A 20,426-nucleotide genomic window follows, 5' to 3' on the forward strand; every position below is an offset into this window, starting at 1 on the left:
GTGCATGCCACCACGCCCAACTAATTTTTTTATTTTTAGTAGAGATGAGGTTTTACCATGTTGGCCAGGCTGGTCTCGAACTTCTGACCTCAGGTGATCCACCTGCCCTGGCCTCCCAAAGTGCTGGGATTACAGGTGTGAGCCACCATGCCCGGCCATATGGATTAATATTTACAATAAAAATTTAAAAATCAGAAAACAGAATGATAGTCAGTGGTGCCCTTTGTAACAATCCAAGAATGGGTTATTGGTATTTAACGGGGTACTTTTGTAGGCATTTAGCAAAGAAAAAATAACTTTCTCTTAGAAAAACGTAATGCCTGTCTCAGGCGCTTTCCCACGCAGCATTGCTTGTGGACTTCAGGTTTGTCTAGGTGGTTGTTCGCACAGCCCTTGAGCTACCCATTTGAGGTATACAAAAACTACTGGCTAATTTTTGTATTTTTAGTAGAGACAGGGTTTCACCACATTGGCCAGGCTGGTCTCAAACTCCTGACCTCAGGTGATCCTCCTGCCTCGGCCTCCCAAAGTGCTGGGATTACAGGTGTGAACCATTGCACCTGGCCTAACTATTATCTCTGCTATCTATGTCCAGACATGGAGCCCAAGGCCGGGAGCAGAATCAATCCCCAGGAAATAACAGGAGCTTGTCATAGACCAAATCTGCTGGGGAGCAGAAGGCGTGATGAATGAGTCCAGTGGTTCAGCACACCGGAGCTGTGGGTGGGGAGGAGGGGAGTGGGACCGAGGCCGGGGCCTCCAGAGCGGCAGCACCACACGCATGTCATCCAGAGATTGCCCCTCGGGGTCCCTTAGAATCCCAGCTCTGCCACTTACTTGCTGTAGGACCTTCCAGAAATCACTTGCCCTCTCTGAGCCTCAGTTTCTTCATCTGTAAAATGGGAGAAAAATTCTGTATCTACCACATAGGGGTGTTGAAAAGATTACATGAAATAATGTATGTAAAGAGTTGAGCATAGTGCTAATATCAGCTGATATGATGATGACGATGATGAATTTTTTTTTTTTTTTTGAGACAGGGTCTTGCTCTGTTGCTCAGGCTGGAGTGCAGTGGCGTATTGCACTCCATCTCCTGGGTCCCAGCGATTCTAGTGCCTCAGCCTCCTGAGTAGCTGGGACTCCAGGCATGTACCAACATGCTCAGCTAATGTTTGTATTTGTAGTAGAAATGGGGTTTCCCCATATTGCCCAGGCTGATCTTGAATTCCTGGCCTCAAGGGATCTGCCTGCCTTGGCTTCCCAAAGTGCTACTGTTACAGGTGTGAGCCACTGCACCTGGCTGATGATGAAGAATACTTTTCACTTTTTTTTTTGGAGATAGAGTTTCACTCTTGTTGCCCAAACTGGAGTGCAGTGGCGTGATCTCGGCTCACTACAACCTCCACCTCCTGGGTTCAAGCGATTTTCCTGCCTCAGCCCTCCGAGTAGCTGGGATTACAGGCGCACGCCTCCGCGCCCGGCTAATTTTTTATATTTTTAGTAGAAACGGGTTTCACCATGTGAGCCAGGCTGGTCTCGAACTCCTGACCTGAGGTGATCTGCCTGCCTCGGCCTCCCAAAGTGTTGGGATTACAGACGTAAGCCACTGCACTTGGCTTTTTTTTTTTTGAAACGGAGTCTCGCTCTGTTACCCAGGTTGGAGTGCAGTGGTGCGATCTCGGCTCACTGCAACCTATGCCTCCTGGATTCAAGCAGTTCTCCTGCCTCAGCCTCCCGAGTACCTGGGACTGCAGGTGCATACCACCACGCTGGGTAATTTTTGTATTTTTAGTAGAGAAAGGGTTTCACCACGTTGGCCAGGCTGGTCTCAAACTCCTGACCTCAGGTGATCCTCCTGCCTCGGCCTCCCAAAGTGCTGGGATTACAGGTGTGAACCACTGCGCCCGGCCTAACTATTATATCTGCTATCTATGTCCAGATAAGGCACCCAAGGCCAGGAGCAGAATCAATCCCCAGGAAATAACAGGAGCTTAGTAACAGACCAAATTGGTGGGGAAGTGGTTAACTCTGTCTCAGACTTTTTAAAAATTTTGCTTTTTATCATGATCATGATTTCTCTTTTTTTTTTTCTGAGACAGTCTTGCTCTGTTGCCCAGGCTGGAATGCAGTGGCCCGATCTCAGCTCACTGCAAGCTCCGCCTCCTGGATTCACGCCATTTCCCTGCCTCAGCCTCCCGAGTAGCTGGGACTACAGGTGCCCGCCACCACACCCGGCTAATTTTTTGTATTTTTAGTAGAGACAGGGTTTCACCGTGGTAGCCAGGATGGTCTCGATCCCTGGACCTCGTGATCCACCCGCCTCGGCCTCCCAAAGTGCTGGGATTACAGGCGTGAGCCACCGCGCCCAGCCCATGATCATGATTTCTAATTGACACATAATTATACCTATTTTGGGGGTACAGTGTGATATTTTGATATATGTATACAATGTGTAATGATCAAATCAAGGTAATTAGCATGTCTGTTACCTCAAGCGTTGATCATTTCTTTGTATTGGAAACGTTCAAAATCTGCTCTTCTGGCTATTTGAAAATATACAATAAATTGTTAATTATGGTCACTCTACAATGCTACAGAATACTAGAAATGATTCTTCGGTATCTGTGCTTTTGTATCTTTGCCAACCTCTCTGTAACCCCTCTCCTGCCCTTGTCAGTCTCTGCCGACCACTATTCTGCTTTCTACTTCTGTGAGATCAACTTTTTTAGCTTCTGTGTTTGAATGAGAACCTGCAGTATGTGGCTTTCTGTGCCTGGCTTATTTCACTTCACATAATGTCCTCCAGTTTTATCCACATCACCACGAATGACGGGATTTCGTTCTTTATTTATGGCTGGCGAGTACCGTGCATATATACCACCTTTTCTTTTTTTTTCGGAGACAGAGGCTTGCTCTGTCACCAGGCTGGAGTGTATTGGTGCAATCTCAGCTTGCTGCAACCTCCGCCTTCCGGGTTCAACTGATTCTCCTGCCTCCGCCTCCCAAGTAGTTGGGACTACAGGTGCACACTGCCACACCCAGCGATTTTTTTTTTTTTTTTTTTGTATTTTAGTAGAGATGGGGTTTCACCATGTTGCCCAGGCTGGTCTTGAACTCCTGAGCTCAGACAATCCACCCGCCTCGACTTCCCAAAGTGCTAGGATTACAGGCGTGAGCCACCGCGCCCGGCCCATACCACCTTTTCTTTATACATTCATCCGTTGGTGGACTCAGGTTCATCCCACACCTGGGCTGTCGTAAGCAGTAAACACGGGAGCGCAGAGGCTCTTCAGCGGACTGATTGCCTTTCCCTTGGATGTGTGCCCTGCAGTGGGATCGCCAGGTCACGTGGTGGTTCTGTTTCTACTGTTTTGAGGACCCTCCGTGCTGTTTTCCACAGTGGCTGTGCTCACTTACGTTCCCACCAGTCATGTCTCAAGCTCTTGAGCAGGGAGATGAGGTCAGCCAAAGCACTGATGGACCAAATTGCAGTGGCGACGAGCCGGGTGCCAGCTCAGCCGAGTCCTCCACCTCTTGGGGTCTAGGAGCTCCCCATGTGTGACACGTTTTTCAGTTTATTCGGTGCCAGGCCCTGTGCTGGGGCAGGCCAGTGGTCAGGGTGCGTGTTAGAGCCCAGCCAGAGGCCTCTGTTCTCTCTGGGTCAGAGGTAGGCTTGGCCGGGGGAGTGAGTTTTGCTCATCACGTGGATGATCTTGATCACCCAGTGGAGCTCCCGGCGGCTGAGCCCTCTTTCTGAACTTCAGAGCCATGACATCCTGCAAGGGCCACGGCCAGATTCCGGTACGCCCCTGGAGGCTCTCGCAGGCATCTTGTCCTTTCTTTTCTAACGTCCCAGAGAAAGAGGCCAGCACTGGGAGGAGGCAGGAGGTTTGATTGATCTGAGCTGGGTTTTTTGTTTTTTGTTTTTTTGTTTTTTTTTGAGACAGTCTCACTCTGTTGCCCAGACTGGAGTGCAGTGGCACGATCTCAGCTCACTGCAACCTCTGTATCCCGGGTTCAAGTGATTCTCCTGTCTCAGCCTCCAGAGTAGCTAGGGCTACAGGCACGCACCACCAATGTGTGGCTAATTTGTGTGTGTGTGTGTGTGTGTGTGTGTGTGTGTGTATATATATATATATATATATATATATTTTTTTTTTTTGTGGAGACAGAGTTTCCCCATGTTGGCCAGGCTGGTCTTGAACTCCTGACCTTAAGTGATCTACCTGCCTTGGCCTCCCAAAGTGCTGGGATTACAGGTGTGAGCCACTGTGCCCAGCCTGCGCTGGGTTCTGTAGGCTGGGTTAGAGCATGTTGTTGAAATGAGATCCCAGCCCTGGTCCCTGGGAGCCACGTCACTGATGCTTGATTGCATGGTCACGGGTAGAACCCTTTGTTCTGGATGCTCATCTTCCAGTAATGTACCACGGTCACAAGCAAGAAAGGGGAGGAACGAGGATGGGCCAGGGGCCCTGTCTCAGTGCTGGAAAACAGCCCCATGCACTTGTCTTTCTAATGAGTGAGACTTTCATAGAGAAAGAATAACATTATTATAGTAATTGAATAGACCAGGCAGATTTACCCTGAAATGCTGTAGTCTGTCCCCACTGAAACCGTTATTTAGTTTGAACCAATGATGGAAGCTCCTAATCCATTATGTCACCAAGTAATCTTATTCAGAAGAGTTAAGATTTAAGACGCAGAGTCTTAGAGCAGAGTGTAGCAGTGGCTTAGCTGGGAGGCCGGTTGGCTCTGTGAGAGGGAAACTCCCAGTGCTTGCAGTCTGCTGGGGGATTTCTTAGCATGGATGGTTCAACACGCCCGTGTGCCGGGCACTGCAAGACGGGCTTCTTCTCTTCTTGGGCTTACCGGGAGTTCAGCCAACACGTGGGACGCCTTATTACACAGTGTATCCTCCCAGTAGCACCAGTTTTTGGTCCAATTCAACGGTCAATGTTTACTTTTTATGACTGTGTAAACGTTATTTATTGTTATGTGAAAGGGCACCATAATTATGTTTTCTTTCTTACATAACTTTTCATGTTTCTTGGAGTTAATGATTAACTCCTGTTTCTGCCATTAGTATTGTTTTGTAGGGACCTATCATTCTTTTTCTTTTTCTTTTTTTTTTAATTTTTGAGATAGGGTCTCACTCTGTCACCCAGGCTGGAGTGCAGTGGCACAATCACGGCTCACTACAGTCTTGACCTCCTGGGTTCAAGTGATCCTCCTACCTCAGCTTCCCAAATAGCTGGTATCACGGGTGCTTTCCACTGTGCCTGGCTAATTTTTGTGGAAAGACCTGGTCTCACTATATCGCCCAAGCTGGTCTCAAACTCCTGAGCTCAACCAATCCTCTCTCCTTGGCCTCCCAAAGTACTGTAATTACAAGTGAGAGCCACGGTACCTGGCTTATTTTTCTACTTTTATTTTTTCTACCACAATTACTTTAATAGACAGCCCCTCCCTCCCCTCCCCCATCTCCACCAAGCTTGCATCCATCAGATATCCTGTCAATTCCATTCTTTCCCCCAGGAGATCTCACTTCCAGAGCCCCCTATCCTCTAGTGATAGTAGCCTCCCAAGAAAGGATGCAAGGGAGTGAATTTTTTTGAGCTCTTTCATATTTCAAAATGTCTTTATTGGTTGATAGTTTGCCTGGGTATAAAATTTTAGGTTGAAAATAATTTTCTTTAAGAATTTTGAAAGTTATTACATCATTGCCTACTAGATTCTAGAGTTGCTGTTGAAAAGTCTGATGATATGCAGATTCGTATTTCTCTTCTTTTCTTTTTTTTTTTTTTGAGACAGAGTTTCGCTCTTGTCTCCCAGGCTGTAATGGTGTGATCTCGGCTCACTGCAACTTCTGCCTCCTGGGTTCAAGCGATTCTCCTGCCTCAGCCTCCCAAGTAGCTGGGATTACAGGCATGTGTTACCACGCCTGGCTAATTTTTGTATTTTTAGTAGAGATGGGGTTTCTCCATGTTGGCCAGGCTGGTCTCGAACTCCTGACCTCAGGTGATCTGCCCGCCTCGACCTCCCAAAGTGTTGGGATGACAGGCGGGAGCCACCACGTGTGGCCCAGATTCCTATTTCTCTGTATTTGGTATGTATTTATATTTTCTCTCTGGAGTCACTGAGAATTTTTCATTTGCCCAGGTGTTCTGAATTTCCTGACAGTGTTTGGGATGGATCTTGCGTCTTCACTGTGCCGTGTACTTGGTGGACCCAGAGACTCAGGAGCTTCAGTTCTGGAAGATGTTCTTGTACTGTTTCCCTGCTAATCTTTCTGTTACGGTGAAACAGCAGCCATTTTATGGTGCTCGAGTTCTGCGGGTGAGGAATTCAGCTAGGGCGTGTTGGAGATGATGGCTTGTCTCTGCTTTCGCAATGTCTGGGACCTCATCTTGGGTGGCTCAGATGGCTGGAGAGGACTGCGACAGTCAGCTGGGGCCATATGTCAGGAGCTGCGCTGTGTTCTCATAGCATCTGCTAGAGCTGAGATGGCCAAGGTGGTTTCTTCATGTGCATGGACGGGGATGTTTGGAACGTCTGGGCTTCTCTCTCCATGCAGCCTCTCCCTGTTCCCAGCCACAGCACTGACGGTCTCAGTCAGGCCTTTCACGTGCGGGCTTGCTTTCTCTGGAGCACATGTTCCTAGAGGTTGAGGTGGAGGCTGCAAGAGCTCCTGTGACTCATTCCTGAAAGTGAGGTAATGTTATGTCTGTCTCATTCTGTTGGTCAAGACTGAGTCACAGGGCCAGCCCAGGTTCAAGAGGGGAGCGCACAAAGCCATCAGTACCAAGAGATGCCAGCTTTGGGTACCAGCTGCCAGCTCCCCTCCCCTTTCTCTTTCTGGGAACTTTCTTGGTCAGCTATTTGATCTTTTTTCTCTTCCCTCTTTTGTTTTCTGTATCTTTATGTTTTTGTTCTACTTTTTGGGAGATTTCCTCAACTTAGTCTTTTCATCATATTTCTTTTTTCCTTTTTCTTTCTTTCTTTTTTTTTTTTTTTTTTGAGTTGGAGTCTCGCTCTGTCTCCCAGGCTGGAGTGCAGTGGCCGGATCTCAGCTCACTGCAAGCTCTGCCACCCGGGTTCACGCCATTCTCCCGCCTCAGCCTCCCGAGTAGCTGGGACTACAGGTGCCCGCCACCTCGCCCGGCTAGGTTTTAGTATTTTTTAGTAGAGACGGGGTTTCACTGTGTTAGCCAGGATGGTCTCGATCTCCTGACCTTGTGATCCGCCCGTCTCGGCCTCCCAAAGTGCTGGGATTACAGGCTTGAGCCACCGTGCCCGGCCTCTTTTTTTTTTTTTTTTTTGAGATGGAGTTTTGCTCTTGTTCCCCAGGCTGGAGTGCAATGGCGTGATCTCGGCTCGCTGCAACCTCTGACTCCAAGGTTTAAGTGATTCTCCTGCCTCAGCCTCCCAAGTAGCTGGTATTACAGGCACCCGCCACCAGGCTCGGCTAGTATTTTATTTTTTATTTTTAGTAGACACAGGTTTCTCCATGTTGGCCAGGCTGGTCTCGAACTCCTGACCTCAGGTGATCTGCCTGCCTCAGTCTCCCAAAGTGCTAGGATTACAGGCATGAGCCACCGCACCCGGCCCCCTTACTGTTATTTTAATGGGCCTCAGAAGAAGTGGGATAATTAATGCGTGTGGTCAGTCTGACAGGTTCATCCTGGAAGTCTCAACAGACTTCAGAATATCTCTATTTATATCTCCTAAAGGAAGTGAGGGTACATACTTATCACTGCTTAGACATGATTTTTTACTGTGATAAATGTTATACGTCCACCCCGAATGAATCGTAAGATGAACACGGCTGTCCTCGCCGTCCAGGTGAAGGGCGCTTTCGGGTTGGGAAAATGCTGATACCCCACACCTTGTGACTCCCGGATTTTGCGAGCGGGTTCTGAAGCTGCCTGAGGCTATGACCTTGTGCGCTGGCTGCCTCTGCTCTGACCGTGGTGTAGGCCAGGCAGTGCCAGGCAGAGCCGCTGACCGCGGGAGGCAAACTGCTCTGTCGGCAGTTTCTGAGTGATGGCAGTTTCTGAGTGACGGCAGTTTCTGAGTGACGGCAGTTTCTGAGTGACGGCGTGCGTTTGAAGAGCTGGGTGCGCAGGCACCTGGCTTGGTGATTTCTTCAGCGCAGGGGAAGCGGAGCCTGTGGTGTAAGAGGGGACTTGCCTGCCACCCCCTGCTTGGCATGTGTTCTTCCCTGGGCGCCCCCTCCCAGGCCATCCCAGCAGGCTGCCCTCTTACCTCTCCTTCCCTGCCCTTTGGAGGGCTCCTGTTCATTTTTGCTTCATGAAAGCCGGTGGGGCACAGTGGCTCATGCTTGTAATCCCAGCACTTTGGGAGGCCGAGGTGGGCAGATCACCTGAGGTCAAGGGTTTGAGACCAGCCTGGCCAACATGGCGAAACCCTGTCTCAACTAAAAATACAAAAAATGAAAATAAAAAATAAAAATTAGGCAGGGCGTGGTGGCCCATGCCTGCAATCCCAGCACTTTGGGAGGCCGAGGCGGGCGGATCACCTGAGGTCAAGGGTTTGAGACCAGCCTGGCCAACATGGTAAAACCCTATCTCTACTAAAAATACAAAAATTAGGCCGGGCGCGGTGGCTCACGCCTGTAATCCCAGCACATTTGGAGGCTGAGGCGGTGGATCACGAGATCAGGAGATCAAGACCATCTTGGCTAACATGGCGAAACTCCGTCTCTACTAAAAATACCAAAAATTAGCCGGATGTGGTGGCATGCGCCTGTAATCCCAGCTACTCGGGAGGCTGAGGCAGGAGAATGGTGTGAACCCGGGAGGCGGAGCTTGCAGTGAGCGGAGATCGTGCCACTGCACTCCAGCCTGGGGGACAGAGCGAGACTCCGTCTCAAGAAAAAAAAAAAAAAAAAAATTAGCCAGGCATGGTGGTAGGCACCTGTAATCCCAGCAACTAGGGAGACAGGAGAATCACTTGAACCCAGGAGGTGGAGCTTGCAGTGAGCTGAGATCACGCCACTGCACTCCAGCCTGGGCAACAGAGCAAGACTCTGTCTCAACACCACCATCACTAACAACAACAAAAGCGCAGGCCGGGCGCGGTGGCTCACGCCTGTAATCCCAGCCCTTTGGGAGCCAAGGCGGGCGTATCACAAGGTCAGGAGATTGAGACCATCCTGGCTAACACGGTGAAACCCCGTTTCTACTAAAAAAATACCAAAAAAATTAGCCGGGTGTGGTGGCGGGCGCCTGTAGTCCCAGCCTCTCAGGAGGCTGAGGCAGGAGAATGGTGTGAACCCGGGAGGCGGAGGTTGCAGTGAGCCGAGATCGGACCACTGCCCTCCAGCCTGGGTGACAGAGCGAGGCTCCGTCTCAAAAACCAACCAACCAACCAACCAATCCCAAAAGCCCTACCTGCTGTCCCTGAGGGCCTCCACCCCTCCCATGGCCTCAGCTTCCACCTCTGTTCTTGTTGCACCTGTCCTGCTTAGGTTTCAGTGCTGTTCTGATCCCATTTGGGTGTCCCAGGGGCCCCCGACTTGCCGCGTGTCCAGAAAGAGAGCCTTATCATCTGCGTCTCGCAAAGCTGACTCTCCTCTGTGTCATGGCTGAAGCGTCTGTCATTCCATTTTCTGAAGCCCAGGTCACTTGGTGTGTTTAGCTTTCAGCCCCTCCTTTACTTTCTGTCACCAAATTCTCTTAATTTTGCTCCCAAAATGCCTTATGACTGACCGTTTCGTGTCATTTCTGTGGCTGTGAGCGCAGTGGAGGGCAGCGCCCCTTGGCCCCTTTTCAGTTTTCCCCTGACCCCTCCCTTCCAGCCACTCCGTTCTCTCTCTGCTGCTTGCAGACTCCTCCAGCAAAGCCTCAGGCCCCTTGGCTTCCTCCCTTTGCCCCCGAGAGACAGTTCGGCATGCAGCGCCTTTTCCCAGCGTCACTGTCCACACGGAGCCGGCACTGTTTGTCCTGTGTGTGTGTCACCTGTCTCAGGCCCATAACGTTTTCCTTCAACTGGTTCAGGTGTTAAAAATTCAATGGACTTGTTTCAGAAGGCACCTTTACATCACTACCATAAAAGGAAAATCAGGGTGGCCCACCACAAAGAGGGTCTCTGTCAAAGCTCCGTAAGTGACTGTCATAGTGAAGACCATGCCAGGTGCCCTCAGGGGCCATCAGGGATGCACGCATCTGCTCTGGGAAGCCGTGGGCCATGGGAGCTCCTCTCCAGCGGGCCCCTTCTCCTCCTCAGAGGGAGTGTGGCACGTGGTTAAGGCCACAGACCCTGGAGCCAGGCGTGTGTCCAAGCCTCGCTCTGCTCCTTTCCAGCAACATGACCTTGGCCCGGTTAACCTCTCTGAGCCTCGTTTTCCCCGTCTGTAAAAGGGGTTAATACTATTTCCTTCAGTGGATTGTGGTATTAAATGAGATAGTGTACGTGGATCACTTTACGCAGTGCCCTAACCCTTGAGGCCTGTTTGCTGGCATTTGCCCTCCCCTGCCACTTTTTTTTTTTTAAGATGTAGTCTCGCTCTGTTGTCCAGGCTGGAGTGCAGTGGCACGATCTTGGCTCACTGCAACCTCCACCTCCTGGGTTCAAGTGATTCTCCTGCCTCAGCCTCCCGAGTAGCTGGGATTATACAGGTGCCCACCACCATGTCTGGCTAATTTTTTGTATTTTTAGGAGATACGGGGTTTCACCATGTTGGCCAGGCTGGTTTCAAACTCCTGACCTCTAGTGATCCACCTTCTCAGCCTCCCAAAGTGCTGGGATTACACCTGTGAGCCACTGTGCCGGCCTGCCCTCACCTTTTGCCAGCCTGCTGTGCCCTCGAATGGTGTGATGTGTCTCCTGGGCATCAGCGACACTGGTGGTCTCTCCGTTGTGCTGGTCACCTTCCTCTGTGTTCTGTCTGTGTGCCGTCCCCTTCCCCGTTTCTCCCGTAGGTCACTGCTGGACTCTTCCCTGGGCCTAGCCATTGCCTCCTGTGCGATCCCGTAGCTGGTCTCCCAAGGACAGCCAGCCCTCTCCTCCCTGTGACCTCATGGCACTTGATTCTTCATCTCTCGTTTTACCCCCATGACCCCACAATTCATGTTTGGCACTTGGGTCTCTCACGTGGCTGTGCCGTGCCTGCAGGATGGTTTTTTGCATTTTGCCTGGATCATTTTCTCAGATGCTTGTGAATCTCACAGATGTCGCCTCCCATGCTGAGACACCACCCTTAGTCCCCGAGAACGCAGACTTAAAACACACAAGAAGAAGGCGTTGGCCAGTGTCCCCTCCTCGCTCCCCGCTGTGGTACTTGGGCTGGGTGGAGCTGGCTTTCCCATTGCAGTGGGAAGGAGCACTGGAGTGGGAGTCAGAGATCTCAGGGTGGAGGTCCAGCTCTCGTGTTTTCTGACTCTGACCCCAGGCTCACATAGAACTCGGAATCTCTGCTGGCTTGGGTGTGAACCATAAAGCATGCGTCAGTTCTAAAAGCTGCTTGTCTGGTGAAGGCTTATTTTCCCAGTGTGAGGATTTGCCTACGTGGGTACATTGGTCCATCACTCTGAGACTTGTGCACAAGGAGGCCCAGATGCCCCCAAACAGAGGGCTGTGGAGGGGCTGTAGAGGTTCTGCGGGTGGTCTGCCCATAGGGTCCTGTTCCTCCTGGCTCCTGCCCTTTCTCCTAGTCCTGGTTCAGTTTAGGACTTCAGGTCCTCTAGGGCAGGACGGCGCTGTCCTCATCCAATGCACCTGGAGAGCAGCAGGCATGTCTTCTGAAGCTGCAGCCAGAGTCTGAGCCAGGTCTCCCTTTGTGCCCACATGCAGCCACGTGGTCCCGCGCAGGGTGTAGCCTGCAGCAGAGGCTCCAGCTGGCACATCGCCCGCACAGCCTGGGCCTCCTGCTCTCTGTCTGCTCTGTGCAGGGGACCAGTAGCCCCCTTTGACCCTCTCCCCTTTCTGTCCCCTCACTTGAGGGCCCTGACACTTTATAAACGGGTGTCCAGTTCAGGCGCGCTGGCTCACGCCTGTAATCCCAGCGCTTTGGGAGGCTGAGGCGGGTGGATCGCCTGAGGTCAGGAGTTCGAGACCAGCCTGGCCAACATAGTGAAACCCTGTCTCTAATAAAAATACAACAAATTAGCTGGGCGTGGTGGCAGGCGCCTGTAATCCCAGCTACTTGGGAGGCTGAGGCAGGAGAATTGCTGGAACCCAGGAGGCGGAGGCTACAGTGAGCCAGGATTGTGCCATTGCACTCCAACCTGGGCAACAAGAGCAAACCCCGTCTCAAAACCCAAAACAAACAGAAAAACGGGTGTCCAGAAGCTAGTTGTGCTTCCTGACGTGTTCCTCCTGGATACTCTTTCTTTTTTTGAGATGGAGTCTCGCACCGTTGCCCAGGCTGGAGTGGGCAGTGATCTTGGCTCACGGCAGCCTCTGCTTCCCGGGATCAAGTGATTTCTGACTAACTTTTGTATTTTTAGTAGAGTCGGGGTTTCACCATGTTGGCCAGGCTGGTCTCGAACTCCTGACCTCAGGTGACCCGCCCGCCTCGGCCTCCCAAAGTGCTGGGATGACAGGCGTGAGTCACCGCGCGCAGCCCCTCCTGGAGACTTGATGCTCACTCCCCTCCAATGTGGCCTGAGGTGAGTTGGAAATGGGACCTCTTCCTTGGAGAGGAGAAGAGAAGAGAGGCTTGCTGTGGGGTTGGGGCGGCTCCCTCAGCTCTCCAGCCTCCACGTGCTTGTTTGCCGATGAGGCTGTCGGGTGGTATCTGATGCTTTCTCCCACGGCTGCTGCTCTCTGCTTCCGTGAACCCTGGGATTGAATTAGGGGTGGGGATTGCCATTTTTGCATTTTCTGCGGAGTCCTTTTTTTTTTTGAGACAGGGTCCCGCTCTGTCACCCGGGCTGGAGTGCAGTGACGTGATCACGGCTCACTGTAGCCTTGCCCTCCTAGGCTCAAGTGATCCTCCCACCTCAGCCTCCTGAATAGCTGGGACTACAGGCACGCACACACTGGGTTAATTTTTAAATTTTTTATAGAAATGGGGTTTCACCATGTTGCCCAGGCTGGTCTCGAACTCATGGGCTCAAGCAATCCTCCTACCTCGGCCTCCCAAAGTGCTGGGATTACAGGCGTGAGCCACCTTGCCCAGCCATCTGGGGAGCTTTGAATCACCAAAGGTCTAGAGTTGGTGCCCCGAATCTCTGGAAACCTGTCAGAGTGTGTGCTGGGATGGGCTGTGACCCCAAGGTCAGCCATGCCAGGTGCAAACAGGTGCGCAACACCTGCTCCTTCTCAAGCTACCCATTCACTCTGCCTGTGGGAGCCTTTTGTTCCTGAATCCAATGTCCTCTTCCCTCCCCAACACTCTGCCAGGTCTGCTGGGCTCATGCCCTTTTTCCCTTCCACACTGGCCCCAGCACAGGCATGAGGGTCATCAGTACTGTCATCTCCATGTCTGTCCCCTTGGGGCTTGGAATTGAGCCATGTGCATACCCCCCCGGGGCCTGGCGGTTCCCACACAGCTGCTGGGCTCCCATGTCCCTGCCTCCCAGCTTAGCATCCACAGTATGTGGGGCAGCGAGTGCCCAGATCTGAAGATGTCCCTGCCCCTGTCCACCTCTGCCTTCTAGTCAGCTTTCTGCCTTGGCTCCTCCTCCTTCGTACCCATTCTTCCAGTTGATTTGAGCCTTGGCCACAAGGCAACCAGCTATTGTGTTTTTGCTGCATACCAGGCACTGTGCTAAGTGCTTTCTGGGCCTTATTGATAACACCCCATGAGGTAGATAGTAGTCACACCGTTTTACAGATGAGGAAGCTGAAGCACAGAGAGGTGAGATAACCTGACCATGTAGTGAACCGGAGTGGTGCTGGAGTATTGATTAGCAGGCGTATTGATTAGCAATTGCATCCCGTTCTCCTCTCCCTGCAGCCCCTGGCAACCACTTATCACCATTCTGTGGATTTGGCTGTTCTGTGGATTTCATGGAACTGGAGTCACACAGCATGTGGCCTTTTGTGCCTGGCTTCTGTCACTCGGCACCGTGCTTCCTGGCGCATCCGTGTTGTAGCATGCATCAGTTCTTCATTCCTTTTCTTTCTATTGTCTTTATAGTCATAAGCTATCATTGTTTGTTTTTATTTTTATTTTTAAATTTAATTTTATTTATATATTTTTTTGAGATGGAGTCTCACTCTGTCGCCCAGGCTGGAGTGCAGTGGCGCCATCTCGGCTCACTGCAAGCTCCGCCTCCTAGGTTCACGCCATTCTCCTGCCTCAGCCTCCCGAGTAGCTGGGACTACAGGTGCCCGCCACTACACCTGGCTAATTTTTTTTGTATTTTTTTAGTAGAGACGGGGTTTCACCGTGTTAGCCAGCATGGTCTCGATCTCCTGACCTCGTGATCCGCCCGCCTCGGCCTCCTAAAGTGCTGGGATTACAGGCGTGAGCCACCGCACCCGGCCTACTTCATTTCTTTGTATGGGTGAGCAATATTCCACAGTATGGAACAACCGAATTTTATTTATCTGTTCGTTGGCGGACGGACACTCGGATTGCTTCCCCCTCTTGGCCATTATGAATCATGTTTCTTATTCCTTTTGGTTTGGTTTTCCCGAGAAGCTCTTTGCAGCCCAGCTGTCTGTATTCCTCTAGCTTGGCTATTTGGGAAGCAAGAGAAAGTGTAGCTGAGTGTGGGTGGATGGCTGGGAGCGGGCGTGGGGAGGGATGCAGGAAAGGGGAGTTTCAGGCTTTGGGAGAACCCCGTGTGGAGGGGGCCTTACTCCTGTCCCAGAGCCATCTGCTGCTAGCTGAGTGTTTTTCCTGTGGTTGATTATTAACCAATGGTTATGATCCTGAGAGTCGATCCCCAGGCTAGAACTGGTACTCATTTGAGGTGCCAGGAATGTTTTCCAAGGCGTTTAAACAGCTCTGGACCCTTGCTTCTGTCTCCCCTTGGAGACCACATCAACATTTTATGAGTTATAATAATAAGAATCATCATCATCATAGTCTACATTTATATAGGACTGCATGTTTTATTTCACAGCTGTTATTTTTTTTTTAATCAACTAATTTTTTTGAAACGGAGTTTCACTCTTGTCGCCCAGGCTGGAGTGCAGTGGCGCGATCTCAGCTCACTGCAACCTCCGCCTCCCGGGTTCAAGCGATTCTCCTGCCTCAGCCTCTCAAGTAGCTGGGATTACAGGTGTGTGCCACCACGCCTGGCTAATTTTTGTATTTTTAGTAGAGACGGGTTTCACCATGTTGGCCAGGCTGGTCTCGAACTCCTGACCTCAGGTGATCCACCTGCCTCAGTCTCCCAAAGTGCTGGGATTATGGGCATGAGCCACCGCGCCCGGCCACAGCTGCTATTTTAAACTCCTTGGTACATTATTACCCCTATCTTTGCAGATGAAGGAAACAAGACACAACGAGGTAACTTAACCAAGGCCTCACAGCTGGGTAGCAGGCAGAGCCAAACTTGAACCCAGGAGTCCCTTGATTCCGAGTGTAGGATGCTCTCCATAGTGATGTGGGAGACATGACGATTGCAGTGACCTCAAGATGGTCTGAGGCAGAACCCTCTGAGGGTGGAGGCGAGGAGCCTGCAGGCCTGGGTGCTGTCACGGGGGCTCCCCCAGGGGTCTGTCCAGCTCCGTCTGGGTGAATCATGGCCTTTGACTTCTCAGTTTCCACTCCAGGCCTCTTTGACCATTTCCTGCAGAGATTTGCATTTGGCCAAAGCTGTCTAGGATGCGTCCTGGTCTCCCTGAGCCGCCCCGTGTGCCCCTGTGTCTCCTGTGCTTCTAGGGAGGGAAAGCATCTCACAGCAGGGAACCTCAGTGCCATACGAGAATGGGCAGCGCCTCCAGGACCCCCGCAGGTGGCAGAGGCTCTCTGACCCGCCTCTCCAGCCTGCCCTTACCACCCTTCTCTTTGAACTGAGTACATAATCTTCCTCTTCTCTTCCTCTGGCTTCTCCCATGCTCTTTTTCCCTTCTCTGCTTTCCAAGCTGTCCCCATCTCCAACCCCTCCTCTCATGGGTCCTTGTGGGTGCCTGGGTGGGTCTGGGACCCCGCGTCGTTAGAGTTGCATGCAACTGTGGGGCTGGGTTGCTTGAGGGGTGCAGCTTTCAATCTCAGTGCCTTGACACGTGGCGAGATGGGTCCCTGTGGGGACAGGGAAGTTGTCACCTCGGCTAAGGATTTACGTTGTGCGTCTAATGAGAGTACATTCAAGGTTATCCCTTGATAAAATCACATCCCTTTCACCTCCTCATGTGTGATATGTTTGCCTGAGTGGGAGAAAAAGGGATAGAATTGCATCAAGCACCGTGTCACTTAACTCTCGCTTATCTCAGTGCCAGCTGGTGGCTGGACTGGGCTGTGCCTGGCCATCCTTGGGAGGGTGGCTCAGGTGGAAATGTCATTGTCCTGGGAAAGGACAAGGCTGAGAAGAGTTGATCAGAGCAGGGCTGGTGAGGCAGGAGCAGGATTTCGTCTTCATTGTTTTTGGCTCTCTAGGTCAAGGCTAGAACCTGGGGCCTGGGTGCTGCATTCATTTCCTAGGGCTGCCATTACCAAGGACCTCAGATGGCTTAAAGCCACATTTATTATTTTAGTTCTGGGAGCCAGAAGTCCAAAATTAAGGTGTCGGCAGCGCCACGCTCCCTCTGCGGGCGCTAGGGAAGAATCCTTCCTCGCCTCTTCTAGCCTCTGGCAGGGTCGGCAAGCCTTGGCATGTGTTAGTTTGCAGCCGCATCGCTCCTGTGTCTGCCTTCGTTGTCATGAGGCGTTCTCACTGTGTGTTTCTTCACATTATTGCCTTCCTTCTTTTTTTTTTTTTTCTTTGAGACAGAGTCTTGCTCTGTCATCCGAGCTGGAGTGCAGTGGCACGATCTCGGCTCACTGCAGCCTCCACTACCTGGGTTCAAGCGATTCTCTAGCCTCAGCCTCCTGAGTAGCTGGGATTACAGGCGCCCCCCACCACACCCGACTAATTTTTGTATTTTTAGTAGAGACAGGGTTTCACCATATTGGCCACGCTGGTCTCGAACTCCTGACCTCAAGTGATCTACCCGCCTCAGCCTCCCAAAGCCCTGGGATTACAAGTGTGAGTGGGCGCCCGGCCAGCCTTCCCTGCTTATAAGGACACTGGTCCTATTGAATTAAGGACCATCCTATCGGCCTCATCTTGACATGATTATATGTGTAAAGACTCGATTTTCAATAAGGTTCTATTCATAGATACTGGGGGTTAGAACTTCAGTATATCTTTTTTGGGGGACACAGGGTGACCCATAACAGGCAGTTAGTTCTTAAACAAGAGGGAGTGCTGGAGCCAAGAGTGAGGATGGTACAATGTGGCCCTTGTCCCCCATAGATGCCACTCAAAGCCATCTGTATACCAAGGCAGGGTGGGTCCTACCTTGTGACCTAGAGCTTGTGTGTAGTTCTGATTTTTTAAATTTAAATTTAAATTAAATTAAATTAAATTTTATTTTATTGAGACAGAGTCTTGCTCTGTTGCCCAGGCTGGAGTGTGGTGGTGCGATCTTGGCTCATTGCAACCTCCGCCTCCTGGGATCAAGCGATTCTCCTGCCTCAGCCTCCCGAGTAGCTTGGATGACAGGCACGTGCCACCATGCCCGGCTAATTTTTGTATTTTTAGTAGAGACGGGGTTTTGCCACGTTGAACAGGCTGGTCTCGAACTCCTGACCTCAAGTGATCCGCTCCCCCCCCGCCTCCCAAAATGGTGGGATTACAGGTGTGAGCCACCGCTCTGGGCCCAGTTCAGATGTTTTTGAGGGTGGCAGTCATGTCTTCTGCCCACCCTGGCACCCCCTCTGGAGTCGTGGACACAGCACTGGAGCTTGCATGAGGCTGGTCACCCACCACTGGTGCTCATGTCTGCTCTAGCGCCGTCCAAGTTCCCAGGCATCATTCGGGAAATCCTTCTGGTCAGAAGCTGCCTCGTATTCCAACTTGAGAGTCCGCCTCACTTCCTAGAGACTGGCCCCAGGAGCTTAGCCAGTGTCCAGTAGAGACCGGCCCCAGGGCTTATCCAGCATCCAGGGGGAAAGGGCTGGTGCAGGGGAGAGGGACTCAGCTCAGGGAATGTTGGCTGCTATACCCCTTTGACCGGGACTCAGGGCCTTGGACAATAATCTGGTGCCATAGGCGTGGACATCTTGTGCCTGATGGGGAGAAATAGACAGCATGACTGTGTGTATGAGCGTCCCATGACCGGTGATGTTAAAACCAACTCTGTCCTCCTCTGGACTGTGTGTGCCTGGAGAGCCAGGGCTGCTGTCCATCCAGGTGCGTGTGAGCCATCTCCAGAGGTCCTCCGCTAAGCCCGGAGTAGCCCTATAGCATCTGGTGGGGGCTTGCTTTACTTCCCCTCCCTGCATGCTTTTCCTTGCCAGGCTCCCAGCCTCACAGGGGAGCAGCCTTCATCCTCACCATGGGCCTTGAGAGGACCCAAGGGTGATGCCCTCCTGCTTGATCATTCTTCCTTTCCCCCATCATGGCTCTCAAAGACCAGGCCCATTGAGGAGGAGCTGTGGCTGTTTGGGAGTGGGCTAGGTGGAGGAGGGGGTGAGCTTGTGCTGGACCCAGCTCTGTTGTGTGCACAGGCAGGTGAGTGTCCGGCAGAGCAGCCAGGCTGGAGCCTACGGTGGTAACGTCCAAGGCCGTACATGGAAGGAGGCTGGCAGCTCTAGCTGAGAGGTAACAGGAGCTGGTTCCTGCCTTTGTGTGTGTGTGAGTGTGTGCACACACCTAGGTGCTGTCTTGGCCCTGATGGTTTCTTGAGCCAGTGACAGCCCTGGATCGGGGGGAGGGTCTCCCCTCTCCAGCTGTCAAAGCTTATATCAACAAGGTCCAGGAAGAAAGAAAGAGGAAGGGAGATGGGGAGCAGAAGACAGGGATTGCCAGGTTCAGGTTAATGGGGTGAAATGGATCCTCTGCCAAGCCAGGTAGTCCCCAGGCCCTTCATCTGGCTCCCTAGTTGACCACAGGGAGGGGTAGTCAACTGCGGGGGCAGGCAGGGGTACACATGGCCCTGTGGGCCTAGCGTGGAAGTGTTCTCAGCCTGGTCCTGCCCTGTGGGCCACGGGGAGCCAGGCAGGATGGGGTCTGGGCCTGGAAAGCCGGAGGGCTGGGCTCGTAGGGAAGGTGGGTTTCCGTCATGAAGGTGCGGGGTTGGAACTGTCGCTTCGCTGGCAGGACTGGGCTGGGAAGAGGCGCAGAAGGATTCTCCGGAGGTGGCAGTGGGGGTGCTTTGGTCATTTACGCAGGACCTGGGGGTTGGGCTGACTCTCGGCTGCTTCAGAGTGGGGCTCTCCAGAGGAGGAAACACTTGTAAAGTTGGGGGCTTTGACGGCTCAGCCCGGCCCTCTTCGGCTTTTAATACGGTTCTCCCAGCCCCTTCGTCCCCTCCTGGGTACAACCAGGGCTTATTCAGGACACTGGAGTCCCTCACCCAGGGATTCCCCAGGCTCTGCCCAGCTGGCCCTGTTGTGCCGCCGTGGCTCGGAAGGCTGATCCCGTGCCAAACAGTGTGCCGGGTGATGGGGCCGCAGACAGCACTCCCCGGTCACCAGCGAGGGCCAGATGGAAAGTGGGGAGTGTGTGAGCGCGGCAAACTCATCGCAGTCATGTTGCCATAGCGACACAACTCTGTTTAGCTGCCTGTCCACCGTCCTAGCCCACACGGACTAAATTAAGTTTTACCTGCCGTTGCACGGCGGGCAGCCCTGTCTCCCGAGGACAGCTTTTTGACCAGGGCCTGTGTGTGTGTGTGTGTGTGTGTATGTGCAGAGGGGCTCAAGAGAGAATGCATCCCCGTTTCTCCCCTCCTCTTCTCCCACCCAGCCCCACGCCTGGGTCTCTTTAGCCCCGTGGTTCTCAGACTTCACCGTGCGGCAGAATCACCTGGAGAACTCGTTGGAGCGCAGGTTCCTGGGCTCATCACTGGAGAGTCTGGTGTGCACCAGAGAATGTGCATATCTTTCAAGTTCCCAGGTGCCGCTAGTGGTCTAGGGACCATACTTAGAGTAGCACTACTTTAGATTTTGGTGCATGGGAGTAAAGAAAATACTCCTGGCCGGGCGCGGCGGCTCACGCCTGTAATCCCAGCACTTTGGGAGGCCGAGACGGGCGGATCACGAGGTCAGGAGATCCAGACCATCCTGGCTAACACGGTGAAACCCCGTCTTTACTAAAAAATACCAAAAACTAGCCGGGCGAGGTGGCGGCGCCTGTAGTCCCAGCTACTCGGGAGGCTGAGGCAGGAGAATGGCGTGAACCCGGGAGTCGGAGCTTGCAGTGAGCTGAGATCGCACCACTGCACTCCAGCCTGGGCGACACAGTGAGGCTCCGTCTCAAAAAAAAAAAAAAAAAAAAAAAAAAAAAAAAAAAAAAAAA

At 52.2% G+C, this 20,426-nt stretch overlaps 1 protein-coding gene across 1 annotated transcript in view; it reads left to right on the forward strand.

The window, feature by feature from the left end:
* Positions 1-20,426, forward strand: part of RAP1GAP2 (RAP1 GTPase activating protein 2) — a 172,018-nt gene that overhangs the window by 18,852 nt on the left and 132,740 nt on the right. The gene's annotated exons all lie outside the window — the stretch shown is intronic.

The sequence above is a fragment of the Theropithecus gelada genome, chromosome 16 (genome assembly GCF_003255815.1).
Source record: "Theropithecus gelada isolate Dixy chromosome 16, Tgel_1.0, whole genome shotgun sequence".
NCBI classification, from domain to species: domain Eukaryota; kingdom Metazoa; phylum Chordata; class Mammalia; order Primates; family Cercopithecidae; genus Theropithecus; species Theropithecus gelada.